The 15,220-nt window shown below is 38.9% G+C and overlaps 1 protein-coding gene and 1 long non-coding RNA gene across 4 annotated transcripts in view; one reads left to right on the forward strand and one right to left on the reverse strand.

Moving 5' to 3' along the window:
• Positions 1–9,288, reverse strand: part of LOC124875542 (thyroid hormone receptor alpha) — a 173,946-nt gene extending 164,658 nt beyond the window's left edge. For both annotated transcript variants that reach the window (XM_047377760.1, XM_047377759.1), the window contains exon 1: positions 9,148–9,288. The gene's annotated coding sequence lies outside the window, so the exon portion shown is untranslated. The remainder of the gene's footprint in view (positions 1–9,147) is intronic.
• Positions 8,689–14,835, forward strand: LOC124875544. 2 transcript variants are annotated; one of them, XR_007040052.1, is made up of 4 exons: positions 8,689–8,969; positions 9,608–9,826; positions 14,174–14,697; positions 14,770–14,835. It is a non-coding gene; the product is annotated as an uncharacterized LOC124875544 (long non-coding RNA). The 2 variants fall into 2 exon arrangements; XR_007040051.1 differs by lacking the exon at positions 8,689–8,969 and having other exon boundaries at positions 9,357–9,826.
• The last annotated feature ends 385 nt before the right edge of the window (positions 14,836–15,220 follow it).

A 15,220-nucleotide genomic window follows, 5' to 3' on the forward strand; every position in this document is an offset into this window, starting at 1 on the left:
TTTCTTTAGTAAAGAAATATGTCCATTTTTTCTGAATATATCACAAAATCAAGTATGGTACAACAATGTACAGCACAACTTAGGCCATATAATTCATACAAAAAATTGGTTTTATTTTTCTGTTTGTTTCACAAGAATTACACAAAACTTACTGCACTTACTAATGGACCTTAAAGCTCTGCTGTGGTCAAGTCAAATCAACACATTAATGTTGAAGAGATGTTACTTTCAAACATATCCCTAATTTTTTACAACTGAGATGCAGTTAAACCTCTTTATTCCAGCAGCTTTCAGAGAACATTGAAATATAAATTACTAACAGAGTTAATTTAATTGGGGAAAAAAAAGATATAATCCCAAAATCTGTTCCACAATTATTGTGATATTTATCTTGCACAAATGAACTTAAAAGAAAAAAAAAACATTGATTGGAAAGATATAAAGTTTAAAAACTGGAAATAAGATGGCAGTTTAAGTGTGCAAACCCTAAACTAATACTTTCCTGAACCACTTTTTTATTTAGTTTCAACAAGCAGTCGTTTTTTTCTAGGAGTCTAACAGCATCCCACATCATGACTTGTTAATGTTCTGGAGGATTTTTGCTAGTTCAATTTTGCATAATCTATCATTTGTGAGCATATATCTTCTGGCTGTAAGGTTCAGGGTCAAAACTTATGCCCCTTTTCGACAGGTTCTTTTTAGGTGCCAAAGCTTCACTCCGCTCGGTCTCTATACTCCGCACTGAACCTGTTGTGTTTCCATTGACTCACTGATGGCTGGAGACACAGTTTATAGCCCTGCCTCAATATTCCATTGTATGTTTTTTATGCATAAAATGATCCACTGGGATAATTATCTGGAACACAGCCCAGCCAGAACTCAAAAGAACTTAAAATAAAGCAAACGAGTTTTAATGTGAGGGAGTGTGGCAGGAGAAGCAGAGAGGAGAGACGCTACTGTCTGGACTGGTAATGCTCCAAAGTTTGCCTGAAGTTACAATTTTGGGTTTATGAGAACGTTTTTGTCCCGGCCATGGCAATAACAAGGACTTTTAACGAGGACAAGGACTTTAAAGCGCAAAACCGCAGACTTTTCAACGTAGTGAAGTTCATTTTAGGTTGGATATTTGTAGATATTTGATTCAATGAAATCTTCCTTACGTTTGATCAGTTGCAGGCAGTCTGATTATGGGCAGCTACCTGCCTGCTCCCTCCTCTTGCAAACAGTGGTTCGCTTAAGGACCACCAATAAATTTCTGAACCAAACACACTGTTTCAAGGTGGTTTTGCTTTGAGTGTTTTGGGGGAAATGTTTGTGCATCTGAACAGCTGATTTTATGTTTGATCAGCTGATTCAGGATATTATTACATACTGCACCTCACATGCCTGTAATTCAGAAAGCTGATGTGTCTTTTTCTATTCTCTCAGCCTTCAGGCATGTTTTATAAAATTATATTTCCGTTTGACCTGCTCCGGCCATTGTGCTCCGTAATATTATTGTAGCCACTCTTGCTGCAATAATGCTCTTTACTTCCATCTCATAATTTCTTAGTCCAGTGTTGGGACCCACAGCCATGGAAACAACATGAAAGATGCGATACAAACGTTTCTGTAACTTTCAAAATAAATTGCATATAACCGACGTCCAGCACAACTCCAGCCAGGAAACGGGGTAACTGCGGACCTCCTGTGACGTCACTGTCCAAACAAAAACAACGCTCTTGCTACATCCTGCCTCTTCCACACCGGTGATCATCGGGACCGGGGAGGCACAGCGCGCTAATGTCTCTTTGCTGGCAAACAGACATAAACTCTTCAAACTGAATCCAAGGGTGTCATACGATCATTGATGATATGCACCAAGTTAAGTACTGATGAATTACTGTTTGTGTACCCAGTATTCATTCATAAAAAGGGGAAATTAAGGTATAAGCATTTTGCTTTACTTTCTCTCTGAGGCCTGCAGAAGCAAACTGTGTTCCAGAGAAGTCCCCAGTGGAGACGCTGTCTCTACGAAGCCGAGTGGAGTGGTTTTTCCCGGTCTGAAAGGACGAGAACAGGAGCCGCATCACCGGAGGTTAGCTGTAGCTAACAGTTTGTTGACTGTGGACGTTTCTTCAAACTTCGCCGCCCTGGACAGCTTTTCCTCAGTATGGTTCAGAGGTTAGGTTTGGGCAGAGAAAGATTTAGATTGAAATGATCTAAACGTTTTTCATTTTATGAAGTTTGGTTTTGTTTGTGTTGAACTCAGCTATCATGGTGCTAGCAGGCTATGTGCAGCACACGTGGTCAGTTTTGTGTTCTGTGTTTGTGTGTGTTAAAGTTAAGACAAACTTCATTTAAAGGGGTGGTTTAAACACAGAAGATTGATCATAACGTGCCGTCAAAACTTATGCATTTTAACCCTTTTTATTAACAGTATTTTAAAGGTGTGTGTTTGATTCTGGTGCTAAGCTATCAGCTTCTTTTGTTAGCTTTAACTGCTAACAGCTAATCAAACACCATTAAGCCCCTTTTCTCCAGAAAGATTTGGCTCTTTCCCAAAATATTCCTTTAATAATATTTCTTTAAATATTATTTCAATAAATAAAGGCAGCTAATGAGACCCCGTTGAGAATTAGTTATCCAGAAGGTTGGTTTTATTCAGCAGATCATTCTTTAAAACATTATTTTATTAAAATAATATTTTATCTGATCTTGCATTGTGAATGGTTGTCTACAGGTATGCTGAGTATTGCCTAAGTTGGTTCCAAGCCTAACTTCACTTCACTTCCAGGTTCTTCAAGATAATCCTTGGTTCTCAAACATAAATAACATTGCATGGTAATGTTGCATCACTCTTTTGGTCATGATTTTCAATCATCTTTAATCAACTTGTTTATATTGTACATAGCCTATTAGTCTTCGTTATTCTTTAATTCTTCTTAGTAGTTTAGTTGGATTGTTTTAGCATAGTGAAGAGTTTGTTGATTGAAATATGTTTGACTTTGAGTTGACTTATTTTTGTTAATAAATTCTTGTATTTTAAGAAATTGTGTGAATTTATTCCATGTGTGTGCAGAGTTGTGCTGTTCAATAATGTTAGAGCTCGTCTCACACCTTTCTATTTTGTCCTAATACCATCGCCTTACTGGGCTGGTATTCACAGGACAACCCTTAACAGACCGAAATATTATTTGATAAAATATTAAACTATTAATATTAAATAATATTCTCAGATTCATAATCCCAACACCAGACATGTGGAATACACAGAGGATTCTTGTGACATGTAAAATACAACCAGCACTAACCATAAAGCAACATCTTGCACGTCCTTCAGTCAGCCTCCATGACCGATTTTTGTCATATCAGCTTTCGAGATGCATTCGGTTGTAGATGTTACATACTTCTTCCTATTATAGATGACTGCCTTTATTAAGCAAGTGTGTCTACATTCTGCAGTCACTTTATTAGGGTATCTGTTTAATTGGTTCTCAATACAAACAGTAAATCAAATTGCAGCAAATTAATGCGTTTAGGCATAAAGATGACATGGTGAGGATGATTTGCTGAGATTCAACCAGACCATCAGAACAGGAAACTGAGGCTTCAAGTCAATAACACATAAGAAAACCGTATCCTGGTCCAATGACTGTTGATTTTAGCTGCAACATTCAGATGGTACGTTGTAAGCAATGTGAAAGCATCCTGTCAGTTCAGACTGGTGTGGTGTGGGGGATATTTTTTTATTGGCAAACTTGGGGCTCCTTATTACCAACTGATCATCATTTATACACCACAGCCTCCCTGAGCAGTATTGCTGACGAGGTCCATCTCTTTATGACCACAGTGTACCTATTTTTGATGGCTACTTGCAGGACATTACATCGTCTCACAAAGCTCAGAACATCTCAACCTGCATTTTTAACAATGACAATGAGTTCGCTGTTCTCCAATGGCCTCCACAGACACCAGATCTCAATCCAACAGAGCACCTATGGCATGTGGTGAAATACCAGCTTTTCATGATGGATGTGTAGCTGACAATCTACATCAATCGTGCGATGCCATCATGCCAATATAGACCAAAATCTTTGAGGAATGTAGAAGAATCTATACTAGTTGGACCTCACTTGCTGTAATTGGCTCAAGTTTTAATTGAGGAAGACTGAATCTTGAAACTAAATCAAAACGTGCCTAAATTAGCAGTTTAGTAGTTTTGCACAACATATACATTACAACTAGGTCATTGCAGCTCTTTATCTTTCATGTTTTCCTCCCTGGCAGGTGTGTTTGTCAGTTGAATAGTAAAGGGATATAAAACATACTAAAGGTGATATAAGTTTGTAAATGATTCATCTTAGTCTAATTTGTTTACGTCACAAATCCATGGCTTTCTACAGGGATGATTCTGAGACCAAGTCTGGACGAATTTGTCATTGCCCTTTGTTTCCTGAAACCATTTATCACAACCAATCAAATCTGTCAGTGCTATCACACAGGAAGTGAGATAATATCCAAGCTATGCTTTGATCTTTAACAGCCAAACTTGGTTTATAGACTAAAAGGGCCCTTTTAGGGTATACAAAAGCTTAAATTCTGATTATTTCAATCTAATTTAGTTTTTTTTATAGCACCAATTCACCACACATGTAGTCTCAAGTCAGTTCAGTCAAATTATACAGGCAGATGCCAAGTCAAGTGCTTACATTCCAATTGATCCTAGTTATCAAACAATGCAGTCAAATTCAGTTTATTATTCAAATTGGTTAAAACGTGTTCTGTCTAAGGACACACTCGCATTGAGTCATTGAATTGCAGCATTCACTCCTCTTGGATGAGTATGTAGCAAGCATCTAACACATTTTAATCATTTTAAATATATAATATCCGATCACTAAGTCCAAAAAAAATCTGCACTTTTTCTCACTTTATTATTTTCAGTGCTCTTCACTGATGCACCTGCATGCAGAAACTTTTATTATTAACTGATTAGCTTCAGCCTTGGAGGTAAAGAGAAACTGAAGATGTTATTGCCACTTTAATACCAAATCTCACTAAGGGACCAAGTTTGTATTCCACAACTGTGTTTATGAGAGAAGAAAAATTAGCTCCTTTATTGTGTTGGGAGTTGGCTCTTAAAACCATATCTGCAAATGAAGCAGTGACTTCATCCAGCTCCACTTTCATTAACTGAAATGGTCCTTACAGGCACAGAGCGAAGGCAGTCCTGCTCCAACAAATGTCATCCTGGCAAAAGGAGACATCCTGACTCCTGGTGCCAAGCATTCCCACTGATGGAAAGCCAGTTTCTGAGTGGCCCCAGTGGTATACCAGCATAGTCAAGCTGACTCGTGCTAATAAGAGCAAAAGGCAGCTGCTTTAAAACCCTCCTGCAACCCATTTTGGCCCATAAAGACAGTTTTGACTGTTTTTTATTCCTGTGCTCAGAGGAGGATTTTAATGGCACAAAGAACTAGATAAAGATATGACGGGGGGGCCTTTGCAACCACTGCTGGAAACCGCTGCTCAACAGACACAACTGAAAAAACCCCTAACAGAATAAAATGAAACTCAACCTACTACGAGAAAAAGACAGGGAGGAGCCAAAAAGAAAACAAACAAACCACAAACTTGGAGCTTGCCGCCTGCCTGAAATCTGTAATGTCTTTAACAGTGTATTTGTGTAACTGAGGACTGATGTCACAGTATCTCAAAGACATCAGGACCCCCCGGTGGTCTGTGTGAAGGCCAGTGCGGGGTCTGCTGATAATCTCTTGTCGTGTTCGCCATGATGGCATGCTTATTAGCAGTGACGTTTTTATGGGCAACAAAAAAACGAAGCAGCGATGTGACATGGGAGGCTTTGCCACATTCTTTTCTCTTAATGAAGTTTGACTCGTCACTCAACATTAATCTCAGTGTCAAATATTACAGCAGGAAACCGCTTGGAATTTCCTTTATGGCAGCGAGGCCACAGAGCACACAATGCCTTTCTTTATTACTCATAAAATCAGCTAAATTTTCTGCTTTTAAAACAATCTAATATTGATTTCCTCCACTAAAACCACAGCAAAAATTGCTAGCTTCTGTTTATCTCCTGTTTTACATCAGAGTTCAACACCTTTCTATGGTTTCAAAACATCTGGTGTTAAAATCATATTAAAATAAACGTGTCTTCTGTGCTTTCCTAGCTTTGCTTCACAATCCTCTAAAATATGTAGATATCCCTGTTCCTTGAGGACCTATTCAGCCACACTTTTTCTTCCCACTCAATTGTCCAATATTTTCCTGAAATACAGCACTCACAACAGCCAACAACCTTTTTTTTCTTTTTTTACTGGTCTTATGTAATATTGTTAAATTAACAGATGGGACAAACAACCATGCACACACAATCATTCCTGATATAAATTTAGCTTAAAATGTAAAAGAAATAATAATTACACAGTTGTAACTGTTAACATTTCCTATTTTTTTCAATCGATTTATAAGAGAACAGTAAACAAAAAAAGTTACTTCTCTCAGTTTTTAACCTTTTTTGTGAAAACCCTTTTAAAATTAATTATTATTCTATCTCATCAACCTACATAAACTTCTTATAGTAACAAGACAAAATCAGTATTTTCTTTAAATGAAAGAGTAAAATGTTTCACTAAATCTTAAATCAATATGTATTCAAGATCTCGGAGATCTACTTGTTGCTTGTGCACTTTTTTCTTCCACTCAACTTTCCATCAATAGGTTTGGAAAAAGCACTCTGAACAGCCAGCTTCTATGGTGATGACCCTTTGCTGGCTTATCCTCATTGTGGAGGGTGTCAGGGAATGTCTGCTAAGATTACTGTCAAGTCAGCAGTCTTCCCCATGATTCTGTTGGCCATAACCAGGCTATGATACAACATTTCTGGAATAAAAAGCCTCATTTATTTGTGGTTTTAGGGAATATCCTTAAAAAAATCTATTTTATAAAAGACACACCTGTCCTAAGCTAAACAGTTAAAGAACAGCATGATGCTGCCACCACTAACACCAACAGGCTAGTGACTAAAACTATTAATCTTTCTGGTTTTCCTGGAGAAAAGAAAGCAGACATTAATTCTCTCCTATGCTAGGAGGGAGTGAAAATGTCACCCCTATCTCCTACAAGGAGCCATGGCCTTGAGAAAAAGAGGAGGACAAGAGAAGTGCTAGGTCACATGGGGCTCCATCTATCCTCATTTTCCCTCATGCTACCCGATTACATCAATTAATCATGAACCAAGCCAGCAAGTGATTTTTTTTTTTCCTGTGTGCGTAGAACTACTTTTGCTCCAAAGGAAAACAGAACCTACTGAATTTCAGATTGGAGTGAATGAGATAGATTTGATTATTTTCTCTGAAGATTCTCCCCTGTCTGAGTCTGGGAGATGGTGACGAAGGGAAAAGTAGCAAGGGTTACCAATGTGTTTCTTTGCAACATTTAATCTTCTCTAAATTCAAAACTTGCGAGAAGATGTGGTCTCAGAGCAGAAAGGTGAACATTTTTTATTCTATAAGTGTATGGCAGCAAAACAGACGCAAACTTTAAGTTTTTAACATTTTGTCACATTACAAGCACAAACTTAAATGCATTCTATTAAGATTGTATGCAGTATAAACAATATAATGTATAATTGGGAAATAGAAGAAAAATTATATATGGTTTTATTTTATTTTTTACAAGAAAATCTAAAAATGTGGCTTGCATAATTCAGCCCTCTTTATTATGATATCCTAAATAAAATTCAATAAAACCAACTGCCTTCAGAGGCCACCTAAAGAGTGAAGAGAGTCAATCTGTGTGTAATTTACTCTTAGTCAAAATCATGCTGCAGAATACCACAGCTCAGCAGGAAGAATCTGTTGACAGGATAACTATCAGCCATATATTCCACAAATCTGGCCTTTATGGAAGAGTGGTATTGTTAAAGAAAAAAAAAAAAACTGTAAAAATATCCTACCATGATACATGGTGATGGCAGCGTCATGCTGTGGGGATGCTTTTCAGTGTAGCTGGTCAGTGGTAACAGGAAGATGGGTGGAACTAAACACAAGGCAATACTAAATAAAACAGTTAAAGGCTGAAGCAGACAGCCATTGTTGAAAGAAAGTTTTAAGAAGTCCTTCTGCAGTTTTGCTCAGCAGGGACAAGGCGCCTGGGCAGAAGAAGAGGACAATACTGGAAAAAAATCTGCCAGAGGCTTCACAATAATTGAGACTGGGGCAACTGTTCAACTATCTGCAGAACACCAACCCTACAGCCACTGCTACCATGAAACCGTTTAAATCAAAGCATGTTCATGTGTTAGAAAGGCCCAGTCAGAACTGAATACAAATGAACGCAACACTTCTAAGCTTCAATTTTTTAAATCACTTCACAATTATGCATTCTGTTGTGCTGCATTGGGTTAGCACATGAAAGCTCAGAGAAACACGTTGAAAGTTTGGAGTTGTAACATGGCACATTTCAAGGGATGGAAATACTTTTGCAAGGCCCAGCATTCAATAAAAATGGCAGAATGTGTGCATCACATGGATCATTATATAATATCCAACATGCTTCCAGAGATACAAAACGCACATTTTAGAGAACCTGTGACTAATTGTAATCACATTTAAGTTATTTTGTACCTGCAGAAAACATAGATACAGTCCTTCAACACTGTTCAAATGGATTTTTCAAATGTTAATAAAAACTATTTCTACTTGCTTCTAAAAGAAGGTAGACTTTAAATAAATATTAGAAAACTGAGCAGCCTCACTATTCTGTGTGTGTTCTGCAGCATTTGTTAAGTGGGTCCATCTGCCTTCAAGTGTGTGCACATGTGCATGCGTGAGTGGACCATGCGCGCCCCGGAGTACAGCAGGCGGTTCAGTCCAAGTCCAGGCCCAGAGAGCTGCACACGATGCCGACGTCAAAACGCCAAAACAGAACAGAGCTCCAAGTAGCGCCCCGAAAGCGGCGGAGTAAGCGTTAAATAACAGCAGAAGTATCGTTCAATACGGCGTGTTGTTGATGTGCGAGTCCGTGTGTGTACGAGTGCGTCTGCGTGGGTCGGCCCCAGGGCTGATCTGTCAAACCAGCCCGGGCTACAGAAGCTACCGCTGCCGAACTGCCTGCAGAGCAGCCGAAAACAACACTTACCGTCCTACAGCTTCCCTGCGCGACGCGGACCCCACGTTGTCCTGGGAATTGGGTCATGAGGCGGAAACGAAGCGGGAGAAAAAAGTCTGCCGGGTTCGTCCTGGTTGCTGTAGAAAGTGTGTAAAAGGCAGGGCTGGCTTGCTGCCCTCCCCCCCCCACCCCCCACTCCCCCCCCCACTCCCCGGCTCTCCAGAGGTCCAGTCGTCCTCCCGGCCGCCGCTGCCGTTTAAAAACAGACTCACTGTCCGCCTTCCAACGAAGCTCCTGAGTTTGATTTCTGTTTTGTTGTCCTCCAGAAGCGTTCGGATGAGCTTCAGCGACTGTGTGTGGGTGTGTGTGTATGTGTGTGTGGAGTGGAAATAACCAAAAAAGAAACAGTACGTGGTCGCTCCTCCCTCCGCTTCACCGTGTACTGTACAGAGGAACTGCACTTATTAAAACTATCTACTGCTCTCTACAGGACCTCTACTGCAAAACACGCACCGAACGCACAGACACGTCCGGATCCCTCACATGTGACAGGCAGAACATCCTCTGCCTCGACTCGCCTCTGCGGTCCTTATTTATTGACTTCATCATGACTGGGCTCAATCCTCCTCCTCCTCCTCCTGCTGTTCGTCTCCTGTTCGGAAGCTATAGGTCATCTCGGATTTGACAGATAAAAAATGTCTGAGGAAAGGTCAGTCAGGCGGAGGCATTTAGTAAAATCTGTGGTTTGAAAAATATGGAACTCTTGGAGAAGTTTAGTCAGTTTGTTTTTAATTTAGAGAAAGTTGCAAATGAGACAAAGACTTTATTTAACAGGTGCTTTTTAAAGCACACCTTTAAAAAAACAAAGAGTCGTAGCTGATATTCTTTTCCTTTAGAAATATTTCTAAACCACAAATTAAAGATGATCATACGTGCTTTTATTTCTTCTAAATTAGATTGTTGCACTGGACATTTTATGTCCCGCAACAAAAATATTACCAATAAGGTTATGATTGATTACTAATATCTATTGATGGTACAAACCTCTGCAGTGAGATTCCTAACTGAAACAAGTACAAAATGTTTCATTCTGGAAAGTTTCGTCTGAATAGTTTTTTATTTATTTATTATACACTTTTATTCTGTGTGTCATTTTATCATTTATATTTATGTTGTTTTCTTCTTTTTCACACTGTTTTTGTTTTTACGTTTTGCTGTGGACCACTTTTTTAATTTATTTAGGTCCTATTTAAGTAAAGTTGTTTTTTAGCAATTGGCATTTTTTTCCCAGATTATGTAAAAAATTGTGAATCGTTCAGTTTTAGGCAAGGGAAAGATGAAATTACTGTTTTAAAAAAACAGGGACTACCTAAAAGAATATGAATTTAGAAAATATTGAAAACATTAATTGGTTTTGAAAAAAATGTAACCACTAAATGTTGATAAAGTCAAAATTGGATTGGACAGAGAGTTTTACTGCACTGGCAATCATTGCACTCATCCATAACTTCACATAGGTGCATAAATAAATAAAACAATTCCTTACAAAATAGTAGCAATCCATAAAAAAAAACAATTCTCACTAATAACACTTCATTTAAAAAGTTGGTAGGATAATCATTACCCATCCATCTTTTATTTAGATTTATTCAGAAATGATATGCCTATATTAAATGTGTATAGAGTAGCATTTGCACAAAATATGACATTATAGGCACAGTTCTTAGCACTGTTGCCTGGCAGCAAGAAGTTCCACGGTTCCAATTTCATTCTGGTGCCATTCTGCGTGGAGTTTGCATGTTCCCTTCTTGGATGCGTGGGTTCTCTCCAGGTACTCCGGCTTCCTTCCAAATTCCAAAAACATGACTAAATTGGTTCATCTAAATTTGCCATTTGTGTTTGCATGGTTGTTTGTCCTTTGCCCCTTTTATTTCTCCTGTGCTCCTGAAAAAACATTTGAATAACTGAGCGCACTCATTATCTTCGCAGTGTTCTTGGTGACTTTGTAGCAATTTCTATTGTTATGCAAATACATAAACCTATGTTTGTTGATTAAGGCAGCTATTACAAATGAACAAAGTTGCAGCCATATCATGTCAAGACATTCAATATTCTACTTCCTAACCTGGAAAATAGACAAACGTTTCTTCATTGAGCCATAATTACCTCAGAAACTGTCTGAAAAACGATTACTCTTCATAAGTAATATGAGACTAATTATGAAGTATCAGTTATTTCTGATATTTCTTTAACTCTCATGTGAGCCAGCTTTCTTGTGCTTCCTATTGTGACAAATGTTTATATTTACTATAGTCTTACCAATAGTAAATAGTTAAGATTATTTACTAGTCTTAACTATTTACCTCGTACTTTTGATAATTTTGTTAATTTTAGTTTGTGCCGCTGCAATGTCTTGTTTGTGCTCATTCATAATAGTACAATGGGAGTTCTATGGCAATCTGTTAGGCTAAAAAAGGAAAATTAATTGAAAATATTATTGCAATTAATGTTTTTATGAAAGAGACAATGTACATCAATGTTAACTCTTGTTACTTTAATTTCATTTATCATAAACCAACTCACATTTATCATAAAGTGTCTTTGACAAATTGATCCACTGATATTTCTACAAAAACACTGGGATGCTTCAGGTAGTTGTCACTGAAGTGAACATCTGGTCTGGAGAATGGATGGATGAATACATGAATAAGTGCAAGGACAGACAGATGGATAATAGCCCTTCTCTGTGAATTTATTCCCAACACAGCCCATTGGAAATATGGAGGAGCATCTGGGATGTTTGAGATGTTGGTTTAGGTTTACAATTCAACAATATGACTCAAGCCAAAAACTCCAAAACAAGCCAAAAGGCAATACTTTACCAGTTTCATGTTCTTTAAAAAATGTTCTTTAAAACCTATTTTTTTAATTCAAAGAGCTCTGTTCACAATGTATTTGTTAATACACGCTAAAACAACTTATATAACTGAACAAACAAAAGTTCACGATATTATAAAGCAAACAGTAAATATTCAGTTTCTTTTTCTGCATTGTTGTTTTTGACTTATACTGTTTAGTGTGCCGTTTACTTTTAATAGCATCTTTAGAAGCACACTGTTGGAAACAATGTCAGAAGGGAACAATAAGGTTTTAATGCTTGGAATGTAGAAAATAAAAGCCAAACAAAAATTAGGCTGAGAAACAAACATTTACACTCAGTCGTTCACACTAATGCTTTGTGTTGTTTTAAAATCTGCAGTTAACATATTCATCTGCTATTAATTTGTCCCTATATACAGCCTTGCGGTTAAATACATACATACAGTGTGGTATTTATAGCTTTAATATTCAGCATGCCATTTAAACTGTTTTTCAGCCACCTTACAATATGAATACTGATGCATTTTGTCTCCATTACAGTCCAGATTAAAAGTGGATTAAAACACAATCTGTTTGGGTTGGAGACCAGATTAACCTCTGGACTTCCAGGATCAGTGATATTGTATAAGCCCTGAAGTGACCTGATTTCCTTAGTTTTAAATACATATATTCTTATTGTTGAAATATGGATTAGTATTATGAGTAGAAGTAGAAAAATATACACTGCTCAAAAAAACAAAGGGAACACTCAAATAACACATCCTAGATCTGAATGAATGAAATATTCTCATTGAATACTTTGTTCTGTACAAAGTTGAATGTGCTGACAACAAAATTCCACTAAAATCATCAATGGAAATCAAATTTATTAACCAATGGAGGCCTGGATTTGGAGTCACACACAAAATTAAAGTGGAAAAACACACTACAGGCTGATCCAACTTTGATGTAATGTCCTTAAAACAAGTCAAAATGAGGCTCAGTATTGTGTGTGGCCTCCACGTGCCTGTATGACCTCCCTACAACATCTGGGCATGCTCCTGATGAGACGGCGGATGGTCTCCTGAGGGATCTCCTCAGGAGACCATCCGTGAGGTGGCATTTCTTTGGAGGGCCATGCGGCCCTCCAAAGAAATGCCACCTCACTCCATTATTGACCCACTGCCAAACTGGTCATGCTGAAGGATGTTGCAGGCAGCAGATCGCTCTCCACGGTGTCTCCAGACTGTCACATGTGCTCAGTGTGAACCTGCTTTCATCTGTGAAGAGCACAGGGCGCCAATGGCGAGTTTGCCAATCCTGGTGTTCTCTGGCAAATGCCAAGCATCCTGTACGGTGTTGGGCTGTGAGCACAACCCCCATTTGTGGACGTCTGGCCCTCATACCATCCTCATGAAGTCAGTTTCTAACCGTTTGTGCAGACACATGCACATTTGTGGCCTGCTGGAGGTCATTTTGCAGGGCTCTGTCAGTGCTCCTCCTGTTCCTTCTTGCACAAAGGCGGAGGTAACGGTCCTGCTGCTGGGTTGTTGCCCTCCTACGGCCTCCTCCACGTCTCCTGGTGTACTGGCCTGTCTCCAGGTAGCGCCTCCAGGCTCTGGACACTACGCTGACAGACACAGCAAACCTTCTTGCCACAGCTCGCATTGATGTGCCATCCTGGATGAGCTGCACTACCTGAGCCACTTGTGTGGGTTGTAGAGTCCGTCTCATGCTACCACGAGTGTGAAAGTGTTACACTTTTGAAAATGATGGGCCCTCATCTCTAGTCCAGCATATTTATTTTGCAAAAACTGCAAAACAGAAAAATACAGCAGGTTACCGGAGCTGCTCGGGGCTTTCTCTCTGAACTGCTTTATCAAGCACTGGCCGACATCTTCTGCTAAACAGTTACAGTAGTACAATGTATTTACACTGTAGAACTCAAACAGTAGTAAAACAGTTCTTAGTATGACCACTTAGATTACCGTCTGTACATTTCTGCGGTTTTATCCCACATATATCACTTTCATTAAATGACTAAGTTCACAAAAATGTATTTTATTACATAAACTAATACCATAATGAATTCTGATTACCCTTTTATAATACTTTTAACAGTTCTTAACCAGTTTAAAGCACCTACTGTCAGGATCTGTGCCATGTCTGTCTGTTTTGGTGCTTTTTCTGTTCTTAGCCTCTAGATGGCGTTTTGAACCGGAGGAGAGGTGACAGGTGTTCTCTATCTCCTTGATGACCTGCTGAGGAGTATTTAAGGAGGAGGCTGCCAGAAACTCACTGCCAGAGTGTTGCCCTTTGTGGTACAGCTCAAGCCACATTACCTTGCCTTTGCCTTGACCCTGCTTTGCTCTTTGTAATTTTGGATATGTTGCCTTGCAGGTTACCTGAACCTGACTTTGCCTTCACCATCGAACTCTGCCTGGATATCGTCTTCTGGAAAGAAGCTATCCAACCCCATGAACCAAGACTCAAACCTCCTGTTTCCTCATTGGATCAAACCAGCTGGCAGTCTCCTGATTCCTTCATTCCATGGATCTACCTCTGTGAACCCTGTCCACCCTCCTCCTCCCATTGCACCAACTACAGAAACTCTTGGACTATCAATCATCCTGGCACACCCGTGTTCAATGTCTCCGGTCCCACGGGTCAACAACCTCCTGGTCTCAACACCGCCCTCTGGCGGATCTCTCCCTCAAATCAGTAAGGCAGAAATATCTTGTGTAAATATAGGTCCAGAATTTCCCCTTGCTTATAGTTCTGTTTATTTTACAGTTGGTGTCCCGGTTCCAGTCTCTTACACATTTCTACATACTGTCAATAAACTTCTTACCGTTAAAACTCTTGTCTCCTGAATTGCTTTTTGCATGTGGGTCAAATCCGTTCGAAACATTATGACACCTATGAATTGTATTTTAAATGAAATCCATGCTAAATTAATGTCTTAGCATATTTCTATTATATTTCACCTTAATAAAATCAGAAGAACGTATTTTACATATCCTCTGATAATTAGAGAATATATACAGAAAATATAGTACAGCTTTAAACCAAAAATAGCAGCGTGGGGAATACAGGCTTTACTCACAGGTTACTAACTGAGCTAGCACAGGCACCGGAACTACGTGTGCTCTGTTATCCTAGCCTGATGCCAAGTTAGCTGCACATTTAGCTCCGCAGTTTGGTTTTACACAAGCACCTTCTTATGTAACACATTTTACAGCAA

The sequence above is a fragment of the Girardinichthys multiradiatus genome, chromosome 10, assembly GCF_021462225.1.
Source record: "Girardinichthys multiradiatus isolate DD_20200921_A chromosome 10, DD_fGirMul_XY1, whole genome shotgun sequence".
NCBI lineage: Eukaryota > Metazoa > Chordata > Actinopteri > Cyprinodontiformes > Goodeidae > Girardinichthys > Girardinichthys multiradiatus.